Source organism: Ovis aries, chromosome 1 (genome assembly GCF_016772045.2).
Source record: "Ovis aries strain OAR_USU_Benz2616 breed Rambouillet chromosome 1, ARS-UI_Ramb_v3.0, whole genome shotgun sequence".
Lineage (NCBI taxonomy): Eukaryota > Metazoa > Chordata > Mammalia > Artiodactyla > Bovidae > Ovis > Ovis aries.
In genome coordinates this window covers 92,708,627-92,727,729 of record NC_056054.1, presented here as the reverse complement: position 1 = coordinate 92,727,729, position 19,103 = coordinate 92,708,627, and the positions used below count along the sequence as shown (strand labels likewise).

The 19,103-nt window shown below is 49.1% G+C and overlaps 1 protein-coding gene and 1 long non-coding RNA gene across 3 annotated transcripts in view; one reads left to right on the top strand and one right to left on the bottom strand.

Annotated features, from left to right (window-relative positions):
• Positions 1-4,216: 4,216 nt before the first annotated feature.
• Positions 4,217-19,103, bottom strand: part of LOC114113172 (uncharacterized) — a 262,429-nt gene continuing 247,542 nt past the window's right edge. Inside the window, exons 5-6 of the long non-coding RNA XR_003588207.3 lie at positions 6,316-15,147; positions 4,217-4,609 (exon numbers count right to left, since the gene is read on the bottom strand). This is a non-coding gene — a long non-coding RNA (uncharacterized LOC114113172). The remainder of the gene's footprint in view (positions 4,610-6,315; positions 15,148-19,103) is intronic.
• NGF (nerve growth factor) overlaps positions 17,887-19,103 on the top strand; it is a 56,220-nt gene continuing 55,003 nt past the window's right edge. Inside the window, exon 1 of one of the 2 annotated variants that reach the window (XM_060401472.1) lies at positions 17,887-17,982. The gene's annotated coding sequence lies outside the window, so the exon portion shown is untranslated. Of the gene's footprint in view, positions 17,983-18,102; positions 18,136-19,103 lie in introns of those variants that run through there. The other variant, XM_004002369.5, reaches the window with a different exon arrangement.

Below are 19,103 nucleotides of genomic sequence, written 5' to 3'. Positions count from 1 at the left end.
TTTCCCATGAAGTGATGGGACCAGATGCCATGATCTTTGTTTTCTGAATGTTGAGCTTTAAGCCAACTTTTTCACTCTCCTCTTTTACTTTCATCAAGAGGCTTTTTAGTTCCTCTTCACTTTCTGCCATAAGGGTGGTGTCATCTGCATATCTGAGGTTATTGATATTTCTCCCGGCAAACTTGATTCCAGCTTGTGCTTCATCCAGCCCAGCATTTCTCATGATGTACTCTGCATATAAGTGAAATAAGCAGGGCGACAATATACAGCCTTGACCTACTCCTTTTCCTATTTGGAACCAGTCTGTTGTTCCATGTCCGGTTCTAACTGTTGCTTCTTGATCTGCATATAGATTTCTCAAGAGGCAGGTCAGGTGGTCTGGTATTCCCATCTCTTTCAGAATTTTCCACAGTTTGTTATGATCCACACAGTTAAAGGCTTCAATAAAGCAGAAGTAGATGTTTTTCTGGAACTCTCTTGCTTTTTTGATAATCCAATGGATGTTGGCAATTTGATCTCTGGTTCCTCTGCCTTTTCTAAATCCAGCTTGAACATCTGGAAGTTCATGGTTCATGTACTGTTGAAGCCTGCCTTGGGGAATTTTGAGCATTACTTTACTAGCGTGTGAGATGAATGCAATTGTGAGGTAGTTTGAGCATTCTTTGGTATTGCTTTTCTTTGGGATTGGAATGAACTGACTTTTTCCAGTCCTGTGGCCACTGCTGAGTTTTCCAAATTTGCTGGCATATTGAGTGCAGCACTTTCACAGCATCATCTTTTAGGATTTGAAATAGCTCAACTGGAATTGCATCACCTCCACTAGCTTTATTTGTAGTGATGCTTCCTAAGGCCCACTTGACTTCACACTCCAGGATGTCTGGCTCTGGCTGTGTGGCACTGAAGTGGCTGTGAGGAAATACCCCATGTCCAGGGGCAAAGGCGAAGCCCTATCAAGATGGTAGGCACTGGAGCAGCAGCTGCGCGGCGCTGGAGCGACTTTGAGGAGATACACCATGTCCAAAGGCAAAAGAGAAGCCCCAGCAGGATGGTAGAAGGGGCAAATTTGAGTTTAGAATCAAACCCATTCCCGCAGAGACACTCAGGGGGCTCAAACAAACCTTGTGCACACCGGGACCCAGAGACCCCACAGAGACTGAGACAGAACTGCGTTTGAGTCTCTCCTGTGGAGGTAAGGGTCAGAAGTGGACTGCTGCAGGACAGGGGCTCTGGGTGCAGCAGACTTGGGTATAGCATAAGCCCTCTTGGAGGAGGTCGCCATTAACCCCACCATAAAGCATCAGGATAATTCCAATAAAATTAACCCAGCCATCCATCACACACTGTTACATTCAGGGAAGTCCTGAGCAGGGGTGGAGGCAAGTGTTTCGAGGACCCCGAGCCTGTGCGGTCTGACCTGGCAGGGGATGCCGGATCCTCTGTAGGCCTCCTCATGCCAAGGCCTGGGGACTTACGGCCCAGAGTACTGGCCAGCTTGCCCATGCTCCACTTGTCTGAATAGTCACTCACTCACTCAAGCAACCAGTATTTGTGCTGTGCCTCTTGTTACCCAGTGCTGCTCTGGGGCCAGGGCTGAAAAAGGACAAAAATCACTGCCCAATGGAGCCGACAGTCTAAGGCAGCAAGTGAGACAACAAATAAGAATAACAAGCCCTCTTGCTGTGTGCCAGCCACTGATCTCAGCGCTTCCATATTCCATTTTCTCCACTCTACGTTGTTTGTTATTTTAGTCACCAAGTCGTGTCCGACTCTTTGCAACCCCATGGACTGTAGCCCACCAGTCTCCTCTCTCCATGGAATTTCCCAGGCAAGAAAACTGGAGTGGATTGCCATTTCCCTCTCCAGGGGATCTTCCCAACCCAGGAATTGAACCCACGTCTCCTTCATCAGGTAAACAGCCACCAGGGCAGCCTGCCCACCTATGAAGTAGGCACTAGTGTTAAGTACAATTTACAGACAAGAAAAGTGAGGCACAGAGAGGTCATGTAACCTCCCCAAGATCAGCAGCCAGGAAGTGGAGGAGTCCTGGATTTGAACAGAGCCCATGCTTTCAGTGATCACACTCCACAAAATAAATGTCAGTTATACGTCACCATAGGAGGTGATAAGTTCAGTAGGAAAGGAAAAACAGGGAAGCAGGATAGGAAGAGCTAGGGGGTATGTGTGGGAGAGAGTGGTTTGCGGTTTTAATTATAGGGGTCAGGAAAATCCTCATTATGAAGGGACACTAGCAAAGACTTGAAGGAAGTGAGAAAGTGAGTTATACAGACATCTGGTGGTGGGGAGAACATTCTGAGGAGCAGATATTGAGTGCAAAAGCCGTGGCAAGGAGTAAAAATTCTGCACCCAACTTCAGCATTGGAGGGGGAGCAATTCCCTGACACCAGCTCAGGCTCGTAAAACTCAACTCAAACCTGACACCATCTCTGCAGAGATAGCCACAGAATCCATAGGCTAAAGGTTCAGTTCTTCAAGACTCCTCTCCCCCACAACCTCAGACCCCATTCATAAACCCAGCTTGTCTCCTATGCTTCTTCTGACCTATAGACAGGAGATTCCAATGACTCCTTCATTGGGTTTGATTAATTTGCTAAAGCAACTCACAAAACTCTGAGAAACATTTTTAGTTCCTGGATTATTGGTTTATTAAAAAGCCTGTAACTCAGGAACAGCCAGTTGGAAGAGATGCACACGGCAAGATGTAAAGAAAGGCATTCCATGCCTCCTCCTAGGGTACCATTCCCCTGAAATCCATGTGTTCACAACCAGAAGCTCTCTGAGCCCATTCTAGTGGGTTTTCATGGAGGCTTCATTATATAGACATGACTGATTAAATCCCTGGCCATTGGCAATTGATTCAACCGCCAGCTTCTCTCCCCTCTGCAGAAGTCAGGGTTGGGATTGCAGGTCCCAACCCTCCGATCATGAGATTGACTCTCCTTTTAACCAGCTTCCATCCTTAGGTGGGGTACAAAATTCATCTCATTAACAAAACAAGAGACACCTTTATGGCTCCCATCACAGGCAATTCCAAGAGTTTTACAGATTTTGTGCCAGAAATGGGTCAAGGACCAAATATATATTTCCTGTTATAAGTCACGACGTCACAGGGAGCCTGCCTGGAGCGTGCAGCAGCGGCAGTGGAGGGAGAAGGAGACTGAAGGAGCTGAGACAGAGGTAAGGGGTTGGGAAATCATACCACACAGGGCTGATGAAGGCACAATGTGGACCTAGGATGTTTTCTGAGTGATGGGAGTTGTGGAAGGCATTATCAAGCAGTCAGTCAGTCATTCAGTCATGTCCAACTCTGAGATCCCATGGACTGTAGTCTGCGAGGCTCCTGTCCATGGAATTTTCCAGGCAAGAATACTGGACTGGATTGCCAGGGTATTTTCCCAACCCAGGCATCAAACCTGGGTCTCTTGCATCTCCTGTATTGGAAGGTGGGTTCTTTACCACTAGTGCCACCTGGGAAGGCCGGGAGCCATAATGCTTTCTGACATATATTTCCCGTCTGCCCCCTTCTGACTTCAGGATAGGATTACTCTTCCTTGTCCCTCTGAAGCTGTGTGTGGCTATGTGCCTTGCTCAGTCAACAGAATGGGAGCAGAGGTGATGTGGTCACTTTCAGATAGAAACTTGGAATAAGAAGTAAGCTTTCTTGGATTAAGCCACTCAGATTTTGGTGTTGTTTGTTACCTCAGCATAATCTAGCCCAAACTGACGAGTACAGATTCCAAGAGGGAAGACCTGTTCTGGCAGGATCAGTCTGGCAGCGGCTGATATTCAGAGACAGGTTGGAATCAGAGAAAGCAGTTAAGGGAGTATTGCATCACCAGATGAGAGATGCAGATGTGGTCAATCAATCCTCAGTAATATTGGAAATAACAAAAAGTGATCAGATTCCAGATACATGCAACTGAACCATCAGAATTTGCTAATGAATTGGATACTAGCAGAGAGAAAGTGGGAGATGACCCCAAGGTTTATGGTATGGTCAACTAGAAGGACAAAAAAGCCCTCAACCCTCCAAACCAACGCCTTCATGCAACACATACACACACGTTTCAAAAAAGAACTCTATTTTTCTTTTGGCAGGCAGATGCCTGAAATTTCACTATTAAAGAGTCATTCTTCTTGGATAAGCATTGCCCTTTCTAGGCAGTTTATTTCAAAATGAAAATGTCCATTAGAGAGGTTCTTCAATGTGGACTGATTTATTTTAGCAACTCTAAAGACACCCTTGAAATCATCTAGTCCAAGCCTCTTATTTCATTTGAAAAAAACAGAGGTCCAAAGAGGTAAATGATCTTTCCCAAGGTCATGTAGAAAATTAGAATCCAGCCGAGACCCGAAGAGAAGGACTCCTGACTCATAGCTCATTGCTTTCTCCCCTGCCTCTCGTCCAGGCTGCGTAGAGGGCTTCTAGCTGTGCATGCACTTTGGAGGGATGCAGGGAGGAGAGGCAGTGACTCCTTCACTATTCTGTGTGGACCAGTCCTGAGCAGGACTCAAGAGTATCCCCCTTCAAGGTTGAGAATCTTCCGTCACATTAACCTTGACTTTACAGGTCCTGAAGCAAAGCCCATACCTGAGAAGAAAAAGTATTAAAAGGAACTGAAAAGAATACCTCCTGTTCAACTCTGCCTGTGAGTGTGTCTGACAGTTAGCAAGCATGGGGCACATTCAAGTCCCTCCTTCCCTCTGTCTTGTTCAGTGCTTTCCTGCCCTGCCAGCTTTGTGCCACTCTTCCTACAAAGCATTCTTTGCACGGCTCCCCCTGGGTCGGGCACAGCTAAAAACAGACAGTGCCAACACTCCTCTTGGTATCCTGGCACATTGCATCCTGGCATGCTAACTAGAATCATTTGATGCTGCATTTTTATGTCAGGCTTTAAATCTGCAAAGTGCCTGACTATAATTTTTATTCGATTTTTATTATTAGTTGTACCTTTTAAAACAGCTATTTGAAACCATTACCACTGAAACTCTTCTCTGACTTCGGCAAATCTTGGACCATGGCCATTTTTGGTGACTTCTGCCTTAGACTCAGTCCAGGGTCTAAGGAAGCCAAACCACCTTTTTAGGTAGTTAGTGAAATCTGCCATTTCCCACGTGTGGCAGAGTGGTGAGAGTCAACAAGCAGGTTTGGACCAGAATCTCTGCTTCTAAGAAGAAAGTAAAGAATAACCCCCAAAAGAAAAACATGGCAAAAGAGATTCACAGCTTTAGAGGCCAAATAGCAACTCTCAGAGCCACTGGCAGTCAAGGGACAGTTTGTAATGTTTATCAGGTCCCAGTATTGAAAAAATGTGTAGAATAAACTGAAATCATGTTAACTTTTCCTTCTGAAGTTTAAATGAATATCTGTATTATACAAAAGTGCCGAAAAGTATATCAAAGCCTATAAAAATAAGGCTAACTAAGACAGTGTTTCCAATGATTTTGCTTTTGTTGGAAAAGAAATGTCCCCATAAAAAGGCATAATTTGTGCCTCATTCTTCTGTTGAGCGATCTACGAATAGTGCACTTGACGGCCTGGGTAAACTTCCCTTTCTTCCAAGCAAACCAATTTTGTCTTTCCCTGCACACATGCAAGAAGTTTGGAAAGATCACTAAAGCCACACTTGGAACAATGTGACATTGTGTGCTGCTCCCGGACACATGGCCTGTTTCATATATTAAGTGCTTTCTAAATTCCACTAATGACAATGCCATATGTGCTGTCTTCAGTTTTTACCCCCATTTATACCTTTATTTCCCCTCAACAGACCCTAGCTGTTATTAAAGAACAGTATTTAAGTCCCATCACAATAAAGATTTCTCAGTAATGAATGATCCCAAACAGTGGCCCATTTCTTGGAATAATTTTACCAAATTCAGTTTGGTATGGTGTGTACTCAGATCTGTCAATGATGCAGGAAAAAAAAAAAAAAAAAAGCTGAATACCTGATCTCAGAAATGACCTGATCTTTGAAATGACAAGATTCCAACATAACCCCTTGAACTCAATTCTGATGGGACCTCATATAGAATTCCAAATAGGAATGATGGCTTTGCCCTATAGAGATTTTAATTTTTTTTTTCTTTTTCCCACTTTTGCCACTTTTTGCTCCAGGCCTTGATGGATCCTAGGTTCCATCATAAGGATAAGAGAACTTTAGCAACTGCCAGTCCTCTGTGACAACAGAGTCATTTCCAAGGGGGTTCAGGAGGACTTCTCATCACCTTAACCACACAATCAGGCCTGACAGTATGATACTGGTATTGACACCAGGTGGCTTAAGGAAGATTTACCTGGACCAACGTACACATCAGAGGCAGAGTTTAAACCAGCTCTTTGCTCATCCTAAGAACCTGGTAGCAAAGTAGCTCCTTATTTCATCTCAATCCAGAGGGACGACATCACACATAAGATCTTTTCTTCTCGGGCCTCTTGGGCAAGGATTTTTCCCCTCACCACAAAATGCTTTTCTTTCTTTATTTTATTTTATTTTTAAAAATGAACTTGCTGCTCCAAACCGGCTTGGTATCTGGCTCTGGGTCCAGAACTTGAGGCTAAATGGTGAGGTTGCAATGTGTTTCTGGATTCTGTGGTTTCAAAGTTACTCTTTCCAAACCAGGGTGGGCTCTCTGAACAACAGTCAAGTTGGTGCACTCCGCGTCTCCCTGCTTCGTCACCGCAGCTTCATCTGGATAGAAGGAAATGCGTCTGCAGAATCAAATGATTCCCTTCACTGAGCACTCATCCTGTGCCAGCGAACATCCCAAGTGCTTTCCCTCCATTGTCTTGTTTAAAACCTCCCAGTGTTCCCCCTGCGCCCACCAGATCTTCCTCCCCCAGAGGGCATCTCCCTCCTCCGAGGAGTCTGATGCTCAGAGAGGTTAAGTAACTTGCCCAAAGTCACAACGGTAGTAAGTGGTTGAGGTAGCCTGGACTCCATCCTAAGATAAAGGAATTTTGAAGGTCACAGGCCCAAGCCTCATGCCAATACAGTCTTCTATCAAACATCAATCACATGCTTTATGCTATACAACACAAACACAAGCTACTTTCCCAAAAAGACAAAAAAGAAAATTTCTTAGAGAACTATCTAACTCAGCTTCAACTAAGGTCTTCCCAGTCCTCCCATGATATCCTGTAAGCCCAGGACTGACTTTCTCCCTGGGGCTGGGACTTGAACTCCTGGAAACACGGCCTGGCAGGCAGCAGGACGTATACCTGCTCAGTAGGGCTGCAGAAGCCTGTCTGTCAGGGAAACGCCTTCCCCTCCTGCACTTCCTTCTTATTTAAAACAAGATTTTGAAAGTAAAATTAACCAGTGTGTAGAATAAACAGAACAATAGCTGTGATTAATCTGTCAGAGACGGTATAATGTGATGCTAATAGGAAGAAATAAACTCCTGCTGAAGACCAAAGTCAGCTCTGCACATGGAGAACTTTTAAAATTAGAATGCCAATAAATGAATCTCCATCCTGGAAAAAAAAGTAAAAGAGCTCTGCAGGCTGGCAGAATGAGGGCGGAAAGACAGTCTGAGGACGTTCTGCTGCCCAGAGAAGCAGGAACCCTGAAGAAGAGAAGTTCCGGTCTGCAGCCCGGCCTCTTGTCCTCTAGTATCCGGCAGCCCCTCTTTCTCTAACTTTGTGATGGTCACTCAAACCTCCCCCTGGCCTCCCACGTACTGTTACAATCCATCCAGCTCAGCCAGGGCAGGTAGGAGGAGTGTGGGGCATGTCTGCATGGAATGTGTGTGCCTGCAGGTGCGAAGGAGGGGGATGACCCAAGTCTGCATTGAGCACCCACCTAACAGAGCCTTAGGGGACAGAAGAGACATGGGTTGACCCCTGGGTCGGGAAGACCCCTTGGAGGGGAGCAGGTCAACCCACTCCAGCATCCTTCCCTAGAGAATCCCATGGACAGAGGAGCCTGGAAGGCTACGGTCCACAGGGTCGCAGAGTCTGACACCACTGAAGTGGCTTAGTGTACATGTGAGTCTTAAGTTACAAGCGAAGGAACTGGAATTGTGAACCCAGATCTTTCTGGTTCTGAAGCCCAGGTGTTTGTGTGTGTGTGTGCACGCTTCTCTTTGGGAAACGTATAAGCTAATAAAGAGACTGTGATGATGCATGTTCCACTTACACCCGTGGAAAGGCAAATGAAGAACTGAGGAGCATGCAGTGAACAAGCAGTTAAACAACAATAAAAAATGGAGTGCCTACTGCGTGCAGGCAGAGTGTTAGGTACTGAGGATGGCGTGGCCCCTGCTCCTCCTGAGAGAAGCTTGTTGGGAGAGAAAGAAGGGAGACTGACAGGTAGACAGGCCTTTATAATCCAGTGCAGATGCTGCAGAGCCCCAGCCAGAGGGGCTGAGGGGCCACAGAGAAGGACCCTACACCAGACCTGGGAAGTCAGGCTGCCTCCAAGTCACGTCTGCACTGAGGCCTCGGAGACAGGCAGGGTCAGCTTAGTGAAGGTGACTCAGAGCAGGAAAATGTCCCAGGAAGAGGAAGGAGCATGTGCAAAGGCCCAGAGAATCATGACCCATGGATGCCTATACAGTATCTCCATGAACAGATATGAAATTATCTCAGCTCCCCCCACCCCAGATCCTGGGTTCCCTCAAGTATCCCCTTCACCCAATTTACAGGTTAGCTCTGCCATGTTCTGAGTCAGCTCTGTGGCCCACTAGAATGCAGCTACCCCTGAGAGAACCAATGGATTTTAGTCCATTTCAGCTCAGGGCTGGTGACTGTCCCAGGCCATTTCCTGAGAGTAGAAATGGACACCTAAGGGTGATTGCTGGTTCCCCAAAGGGAGGCAGGTTTTGCCAGGCTCGCAGTCGGGCAAACGTGAAGTCCTGCTGCCGCCAAGACTCTTGTCATAAAGGTGCGACCAGCAAGGGTGATGTGTGTTCCCACCTGCTGCATCTCAGCATCACAACAGGAACTCCCTGTCACCCCCACACCGCCACTCACTTAACAGGGATACAGCCCGGGACTGAGTGGGCTAAGGGAGCATGACCAGGGCTACGGTGTAATTAAACTGTTAAATGAGCCAGCACACCTGAGTGGTCTACAGTGTTCTTAGCTTCTACCAGACAGACAAAAATGATTTTAAGTACTTAAGTTTTGTTTTCTTTAAGGATTTTCCAAAATACTAGTCAGTAAGGTGCAATGGATTACTCCAATACTTAGGCCACCTGAAGTGAACAGCCGACTCAATGGAAAAGACGCTGATGCAGGGAAAAACTGAAAGCCAAAGGAGAAGAGGGCGGCTGAGGATGAGGTGGTTGGATAGCATTACTGATTCAATGCACGTGAACTTGGGCAAATTCCAGGAGATGGTGAGGGACAGGGGCCCGGTGTGCAGTAGTCCATGGGGTCACAAAGAGTCACGAAGTCACATGACTTAGTGACTGAACAACAAAAAGGTGCAAGGTGGAGGGCGTGGATTTTGGAGCCCACAAACTAGGTGTGTGACCTCAATCTGGTTATTTAAACTCTGAATTTCAACTGATTCCTTCACTAATATGCATTTGTTGAGGCTCTGCTATGCTCTAGGTGTTATGCGGAGTACTGGGCTGACAGCTCCTAAGATTTTATAGTTTAGTGGGGGTGGTAGACTACTGCCTATTGTATGGCTGTAACAAGGAAGGGCACATATACTTTCTTCTGCACTCCCAGGATTCGACTTCTCCCTGTTCTTCCAGAGGCAAGTGGTTTTCATAGGAGACTTTTGGGATTGTTGCAGCCAGGATGCAAAGAGAAAGAAAAAACCAACATTCAGCTTTCCATCCAGAATAGGATTTTTGAGTCCACAGCAAGACAATGGTTTTGAAAGCCAAGCATTCTCAGAATCAAAAAGGAGGGGTAGGGGAGCTTTCTGAATTCCTTAAGCTCCATTAAAATATCAAAAGCAGACTTGGAGCTCTTGATCAGAGTTTCAGTATCGGCCTAAGGTGGGGAGAGCTCTGGAGAGGAGACTGGCTGAGGGAAGGAGGAGGAGAGCAGGGCCAGCAGAGGAGAGTGGGCAGGGCAAAGACAGGCCAGACAGGAGACCACTGGCCAGGGTCCTCATTTTCCCTTCTTCGTGGGCCTACCCCAAAGGGTAGGATGAGCATTACAGAAAGGGGCAGGAGAGAATCAGAGAGTACTGGAGCATGCGCCTCCTTCCCTGGGTTCAGGCCTCTGAGAGATGCCCCGGGTTTGTTTTGGTGCCAAAACAGCAGAGAAATGAGAGTATGACAATGGAGGGTGGGGGGTTCTCAGTAGAGACTTTGAGATAATGCCTCTGGCTCCCTTCAGCCTGCGTGCAGTGTGCAGAGATGGCCACTTTCCTGACATCTTTCCTGACCTCCAGACTTCTGTGTTGTACATATGCCCCTAAATGTTCCACAGGTCCCTCCTTCCCCAAATCCTGTACTGAAGATTTCAGCTTCCTAGCCCACCCACAGGCTCCAAGACTGACACCATTGCTATAGTTGGCAGAAACATTTATTTGATCAGGCAAATCAGGAAGCCAGGGGACATCCAGGAGACCCCTTTCTCTCCCTTATCCCCTCATCCAACCACTCCCACATTCTGGCAACCTTGCTTTTACATTTCTTTTGAGCATGTCTCCTCTCTACCCTTAGTTCCTAGTAACAGCTTAGGGCATCATTGTCATTGTTCACTTGTATGTGAACTTTATGTTTCCCTCCAAGGAGAGCAAACTGGGAGGAGAGAGTGGAAGACATTGGAGCATCAGGGTAACACTGCGTGGGTAGCACAAGGCACTGGTGCTGCACACACATTGGGTGCCCCCCAAGATGCCCCCCGTGCCTCAGGTCTCACCATCCAGGTGCATCTGATGGCCGTTCTTCTACAAGCACTTGGGGGCTTTCTCTGGCTGCAGAAGCATGTTCAGATGAGAACAAGAGGCAGACTACTAGTGGTGGGGGACTATTCTCCCCTCTCCCCAAATAGCCTTCAAACAACTTCGAATAGGGGTTGGAGGGTAAACACCCTAGCTCCTTCCCTCCTCATGAGAGATGACACTGATGGATGACCATTTTGCTTGAGAATGACTATACCCCCCAGGTGATCCACGCCCTCCTTGACCTCACCTGTGACTCCTCCGGCTTCATCTCCTGCCACTTGGTGCCCCATTCATTCTGAACTGGCTGCAGTGTCCTGGACGTACCACACTGTTCCTGCACACCTTAGTTCAAGTTTTCCCTCTGTCTGCAATGAGGTGTTTCCCAACATTCTTCCCTAGCTCTCACTCATGACTCAGCTAAGTTCATTTACATACATTTAGGCATAAGAGTCGGACACGACTGAGCGACTTCACTTTCACTTTTCACTTTCACACATTGGAGAAGGAAATGGCAACCCACTCCAGTATTCTTGCCTGGAGAATCCCAGGGACGGGGGAGCCTGGTGGACTGCCATCTACGGGGTCGCACAGAGTCGGACACAACTGAAGTGAGTTAGCAGCATCAGCAGCAGCAGCAGGCATTTGCCATGTGCAATACAGAGTGCCTCAGAAGTACCTAGGAAGGGCACTCAGTCTTTGCTTAGGGGGTCAAGGAAAGCACCCCATTAGAAGTATTGCCTAAGATTCCAAGAGGTGACTCTCAAAGGAATAGAAAGGGGCAAGATGGAACTGGGGGAGTGATGGTTTTTGAAGCACTGAAAAAGGAATATGGGGCCCGGAGATGCCAGCACAGCTTATTAAATGAACTGGAAAAAAGTTCACCGAGTCTGGAGCTGTAGGAAAGAAAAGGAAGCTGCAGGAGGGGGAGATGAAGAGGCGTGAGAGGCTGGATGACAAAGGGCTTTAAGGAACAGAGAATTTATGTTATGGCAATGGATGATAATGAAGAGACTCTGAAGCTCCTAGTGGGTCAAATGCTTCATTCCCAGAGCTTCCATATTTTCCCTGGGCTGTATCTTATCAGTTTACACATCGCCTTTCCCACAGGATAGCAAGTTTCTATGCGGCAGGAAACACTTCTCCTTGACCTCTGTTTTCTTGTCCCTAACACAGATCCTGCCCCAGAACAGGACTGTAATAAGGGCACTGAGTTGGGCCACTGAGGTGACAGAGAGCCACCCAGCCCAGACTCCTCCACAGGAGCACCACAAAGAAGGCGTGAGGTCCCGGCCTGTGCCTTAGCATCACGGATCCTGTCAACATGGCACCACGTGGCGGGAAAGAGCCGCTGTAACGCTCTACAGACAGACTCTGGGGGGCGCTACCCCAGAGTGTCTCTGCGGCGATCCCCACAGAAATGCCTGACACCCGGGCTGGTGGGGACTGAGGACTGAAGACCTGGGTGCAGACTTCCGTGCAGCAGCAGTGGCGTGGGGGCCCCTGAGGAGCACCGCGGACCCACCCTCGTGGGTGGGGAGCGGGAGAGCCTCAGAGGGGTCTGAACACAACACCCCGCGAGGATGAGATCTGGGTGCTCTGTGTGGTGGCCATCAGGTCACTGAAAGCCTTTCTGGGGACAGAGCTGGACTGTTCTGGGAAGCTGGAGTCTCACAGCTGTTTGCTTCAGGAGAGCAGAGGGGAGACTCCAGTCCCCTAGGAGACTTGCGTGACTTGCACCTAAAGAGGTCACTGCCTGTTTCATCGTGGCTGATTTCTGTGTCTGTCTCAGGCTCCTTTCCAAATCAGGCTCAACCAAGTCACAATTTTATTTTTATGAGCCTGGAATATAATGTATCTTAAATAACTATTTAATAAGGGCTTCCCAGGTGGCTCAGTGGTAAAGAATCCACCTGCCAATGCAGGAGATGTGGGTTTGATCCCTGGATTGAAAAGACCCCCTGGAGAAGGAAATGGCAACCCACTCAAGCATTCTTGCCTGGGAAATTTCATGGACAGAGGAGCCTGCAGGGCTGCAGTTCATGGTGTCTCAAAGAGTCAGATGCGACTTAGACACGACTCAACAGCAACAACTCAAGTGGGTGAAACAACTTATTAGCATTTAAGTTCCATACAACTAGAGGCTATTTTGTTTACTTGCTTAATCTCTGGCCCCTAAAACAGGACTGGCCCATCGTAGGTGTTCAGAAATTACTTATTTAATATATTTAACTCTATAACTACAAGTTATTATACTTATGTCTCAAAGGGGATAGATCTTTCTCCCAAGGTTCATTTCTCCCCACCTTAGAGAAATGAAATCTTCCTAGTTGCAAGCTGGTGGCTTTCCTGGGCTGCGGTGCCCCCAATGGAGAAGAGCTGAACTGCTCTGAGTCCAGCTAGGCTCTCTTGACTGGTTCCAAGGATGAGATCCACAGGGTTGCTGCAGCTTGAGTTAAGGACAAAGACTTTGGGTGGACGTGCTGAGGGGGATGGGGGGATGGCAGCAGAGCCCTTGCCGGTGTCAGTATATATGGTCTAAAATAAGAACCCGGGGAGCACCTGGCATATAGCAACACTCAATGTCAATGACTGAGGGGCATGTGTGAGAGGTCAGAGTTGAAGCAGGGGGTGGAATCATAAAACAAGGAGGGGACACCTGCAAGAATGAGCATGGCAAAGAAAGTAAAGTCATGGACTAAGCCTTGGGAGGCAAGTTACATTCCGAGGGCAGACAGAGAAATTAGAGAGCTAGATGGCAAGCCAGGATGTAGTCACAAGAGCCTGGAAAAGAAAATGTTAGATGCTGGAGGTCATTGGAGAAGAAGCCAAGGGCTGGCATAGTCTGCTGAACCTGGCCAAAAGGAGGAAGAGGCACGGCGTTTAACAGCAAGAGCACCACAGGCTTGGGTCACATCTCTGCTCAACCATTAACTTAGGCAGAGCAAGAGAAGTACCTCCTAGGTCTTCAGCTTCCTTATCTACAAATGGGTGATGGCTACTGATCGGGCCTGGGTCCAGGCCTGAAACAAGGATGTGCTCAATAAATGCTGCCATCATAATATTGGTGGCGGGGTGCTTATTGCAACTGTGACCTTGAAAAAGACAATTATCAGTTCAGCAGGGGGAAGGGAAAGGCAAGGAGATGGGAACCAGACTGCAGGGAGTTAAGAGGAGCCAAGGAAATGGTGAGTGTCAATGACTCTGCTGAGGAATTTGGTAGTAAAAGGAAGTTGAGAAATCCAGTGATTCTGCTGCAGAAGGGCCAGTTGTTTCTTTAAAAGAGAAAAGGCAAGTGAGTGCTCACAAGCAAAAGGGAAGAGACCTTGGAGATGGAGAAAGTGAAGAGATCAGAGAGGAAGAAAGGAGATATCAAAGAAGAGGTAGACACAGTCCTCCAGAGGAGATAGGGGCCCCCCAGCTGCAATGTTCTCTGCTCCTTTATCAGCCTCCCGCTCCACCCAGGGTCGGGAGGTCTTTTCCTCAGCCAGAAAGTGCAATATCAAGAAGACTTGCCTAGAAGTCAAGAGACCTGAGTTCTGGTCCTGCCCCTGGTTGTCTGTACTTGGTCTGCACCCTTGTTCTTCTGAAACGTGTCCTCCTCCTGCATAAGCGAGGTGGCTGGAGCAATCATATCCTCTCCTGCATAAGCAAGGTGGCTGGAGCGATCATCTCCATGCTTCTATAACTGTGTCATCTCACTCAGCATTATGAGATGTTTCCTCTTCTGTAGTGTTTCTGCACTCTGATCAGCAGGAAGGAAAAAAAAAATCTTTGAACTGAAGCTATCACTTCCTCCAGCAATTGGGACATTTCCGTTTCACACGTACTGAGAGCAGATCCGGTGATTCCATCAGTGCCGATAGATCACTGCTGAGCCTCCTGGTGTTTTAAATAGCATATGCACTTGGTCCTGGCCTTCTGGAATGAAGCAAGGGAGAGACAGGAGCTTTGTGCTAGGCTGAGTGTTGCTGTTGACAAGGCACTCGATGGCTGCAGGCTTCTGCATCCTCAGAAATAACAACAATTACTGCGCACTCCACAATCTGTCCTCCGAGGCAGCAAACGCATCAGCTGCTGGTTATTTTGATACCCTGGATAAAAAGCTTTCGAGAAAATCTAGTACAGAAAACATTCTTATCCTCTGCTTGTCTGCACCATTCCTTCTGCCTGCTGCCCTCTCAGCTGTTTGGATTCCTATAAATGTAGCTGGTCCAGGCTTCAAGGTCCTCATTTCAGTGGCCAAGAGGAAGTCGTTTCTGTTTGGATCCTCCTGAAAGTGGAAGAAGCAAGAGAAGAGACATCTGGTTATGTGTCTGTGTGCCAAGGCCGGTCTGACCTGGAATCTGCTGGGAACCAATGCAGTGTGGATGCACTGACAGCTGCGAATGGCTATGAGCATTGTGGGCTTCAGAAAGCATTCGCTGAACACCTACCGTGTGCCAGGCCTGGTGCTAGGACCAGGAGAGATGGTGATGAGCACAGCCAGGATCTAATAAGCAGCCGCCACAAGAACACGAGCTCTTTGATCAGGTACCATGGTCATCTCACAGACTCCCACAAAGTTGTTCAGCCGCTAAATTGTGTCTGACTCTTTTGTGACCCCATGGACTGTAGTCTGCTAGTCTCCTCTGTCCATGGGATTTCCCAGGCAAGAATACTAGAGTGGGTTGCCATTTCCTCCTCCAGGGGGTCTTCCTGACTCAGGGATCAAACCTGAATCTCCTACTCGGCAGGTGAATTTTTTGCCACTGAACTACCTGGGAAGCCCCTGGCACATTGTAGGTGCTCAATGATCAATCTCTGGAATGTGTGTTTGTTATTTACATGTTATAATTTACTCAAGATCCTTAAAACTCAGGGACATTCAGGGACGGAAAGGAGTGCTTATTAAACCAACATGTGCCATCAGAATATGATCAACAATTTGGGGAATGGGGTATCCAGGCTTGTATCCTGTTCACTTTTAAATCTCCGTCTTTACATTCTACATAAAAAAGAACCACAAGTGCCCCCAAAACCTTTTATCCTTCTGGGTGATATCACAAGGACACATACAAAAGGTCTGCATTCAACAACCAAATACTCTGTTATTCTAAAAATTTCAACTTCATCCCCGAATTCTTGGGCAGCGATTATGTAAGGCTTAGGGCTGGCGCTTTCAAACAAGTTTATACATGACATGATTGATGAACGAATTTGTCCTATTGTCTGGAAATTCCTTTGTTTAACTGACTGGTACATTACCTAATGGACCACCCTACTCTGATGCCATGTCTACAGAAAGGGCCATTCATGGTGGCTCTGGTCACTTACACTCACCTCCTAGGTGTGTTCCTCTACCAGTTTGTATCTGAACAACTGAAGTGGATAAGCCTTTGCTGGGAAATAACGAGGTCATATCAGAGCTGAAGCTCCCTTCCAAGCCTGAGGCTTTCTTCCTACCTCATCCCTCTCAGGTCAATGGGTAAACCTAGGTATGGGGGCAAAGACAAAAACAGAAAGAAGTGGTGACCTCAGATCGATCTGTGTCAAGTGCCAAAGCAGAGCCTCCCCTTGTTCAAGTGCCCTCCACTGGGGAAACAAGGGCCACCTCTGTACTCAGAGCAGGAATCCCTATGCCTCACTAAGTCTGGCCCCCGTGGGTGACCTTCACATTGATTGCGGTGGCATGGCTTCACCCATAAAGGGAGACTCTGTCTCTCCCTCTCTCTCTCCTCACATGCCTTCCTCCCTTGTGGTATCAGGTAGAGTAGGGGTTCAGCATTCAATTTGCTCAAGAAAGAACTGAAGAAACACGTCTCCAAGCTCAACACCAGAGGAGTTGGTGGAATGAATTTCCAAAGACATATGAATCCCCCAGAACACTATTAAATTAATGATGCACATTTAGTGGGAATCTGACTTTGGGGATATTTCTGCCTTGCCAGTATGGGTCATGGGTCAGACATGCTTCCCCCGTCAAGCTCTGACTGCACAGAACCCAAGAAATCTTGGAGGGTGATCCAGGAGATCCCATCCCACAGAAAGCACAGATGGTGGAGGAAAAGAAGAATTTGGGTAAGGCTTGGGGTGGGGTGGAAGGCTGTCTTCCTAGGTCAGTTTAGTCACAAAACTCTTGCAACATAGATGAAAGCTGTGCATCCTCTATCCAGAAAAATGCAGGCATCACACACAGACCAACATGACTACAACTTCAGAAGGATCGATCGGGCTTCCCTGGTGGTGCAGAGGTTAAAGCGTCTGCCTGCAATGTGGGAGACCTGGTTTCGATCCTTGGGTCGGGAAGATCCCCTGGAGAAGGAAATGGCAACCCACTCCAGTATTCTCCCATGGACGGAGGAGCTTGGTGGGCTACAGTCCACGGGTCGCAAAGAGTCGGACACCACTGAGCCACTTCACTTCACTTCACTTCACTTCAGAAGGATCAGGGACTCCAGGAAGGAAGTTTCCTGAGTCAGGGCCTTTAGTGAAGCCTCTGATTCTAGGTCCTGATGCCTAAGCACTCTGCACCTTTTCTCTACAGAGGACTTGCCCTTGCCCGCAAGGGTCTTCTAGGGGGATACGGTTCTCAGGGCCACAGCCCTCCCTTGTGTCAGAGAAGCCTCTGCACCTTCATCTTGCAGAGCTCCCCTGGGTGCGCTTTTTCTCCCAGGGTGACAGGAGGCGTCCCGGGAGAAAGGGGTCTCTGGACTTGTCTCTTGTGGCTGCCAGGAGCAGGAGGAGCAGAAGCCTAGGGCAGGGAAGGTGACGACCGACGGGGAAGGACACTCCCGCCGGGCTCCAGGCGCTGGCTGCAGGCAATGCTGAAGGAAAGCGTGGGGAGGTGGGGGGCGGGGAGGTGCGTGGTCAGCCGGGCAAATCCACCCTCCCCGAACTTGTCGGCCCGTGGGCGTCGGCAACCAGTACCCCAGCCTGGTGTCTCAGAAAATCCCCAGCCAGCCGGGTTCTGCGCGAGGCCCCTCCAACCGCGTGCGCTTCCTTTTGACCTCTGGAGGGTTGAACCCCTCCCAGGCCGGGTCCAGTCAGCCTTCCCGGGGCAAGATCGACCAACCTCTCTCGTCCCCAGGAGCCCCCGCTGGCGGGCACCTCCGCCTGGCCAGAGCAGGTGCGGGACTGGGGCCGGGGAGGGTTGGAGTGGGGGAAAGGATTTGGAGTGGGTGACTCAGGGAGGAGGGGCTAAGAATTCAAGAAGCTTGTGTTGAGCAGCTCGGCGCTCCGGCACAGCAGAGAGCGCTGGGAGCCGGAGGGGAGCGCAGCGGTGAGTCAGTCTGCCCCGAGCTCAGCCCGAGAGGGGTGCAGCGCGGGCACGGGCGCGGGCCGGCGTGGCTAGGCTCCAGGGGGAGGGTAGGCAGGGATCGCGGTCTGGCGAGATCTCCGGGCACCACCGCCCCAGAGGTCCCGCGGGCTGAAGTGCGGCGGTGAGAGGAGCGTCCCGAGTGGGTGCGGGAGCGCGGGAGCCTCTGCTGGCGGGCGAGTCGTGGGGAGTAGCGCTCTATCAGGTCGTGGAGTTTCCGATCTCCCGATGGATGGTCGGAAGTCCGGGAGGCAACCCGGGCGCCTGCAGTCGCGGCACCACGGTGCCAGAGACTAGCTCGAGGGTTAGAAGGGGGACAGCGCGCAAGCGAGGGAGAGTAAAGGAGCGGGGCGAGAGGGATGCGCGGGCTGTGAGCGCTCCAGGACAGCAAGAGCGGTGGTCTGCACCGCGGAGGGCGAATGCGCGGCGAGCGCGGGCTGCGGTGTGCGCCCAGTCTCGCGTGGGCTACGCTGTCCCCGGGACGCTGCTCCCAGGTATCGGGACGAACCCGGCAGGGGGTTCTGGACCTGGTGCAGCGAGTGGAGCAGGGTCGCTGGAGGGTTGGGAATCCTGAGTGATGGCTCCAGGGGATGATAGAGGAAGCCTGCTGATCAGCCTCCATGGAAGGTCCTGCTACGTGGGTCACACGCCTCACCTCCAGCTGTCTGCTGCCAGGTGTAGAAGTTGGCATGAAGGGGTGGGGCGGGCAGCGCCTTAGGTCCAGGCGGCAAAAACCCGGAGGAGGGAGAGACAGGACTTGGGGTCAAGGAGCGGCATCTTTGAGCAATCATAAACAAGCGGCTTCACTCAGATTACAACTCTCCTTTTGCTTTCCAAAAAATAAAAAATTCTGAGATTCTCATGGAAGGTGTTTTCTGCTTGAACTTTCTCTTCTCTAGTGACTTGAGAGATTTAAAAAGAGCGTGCTTGCT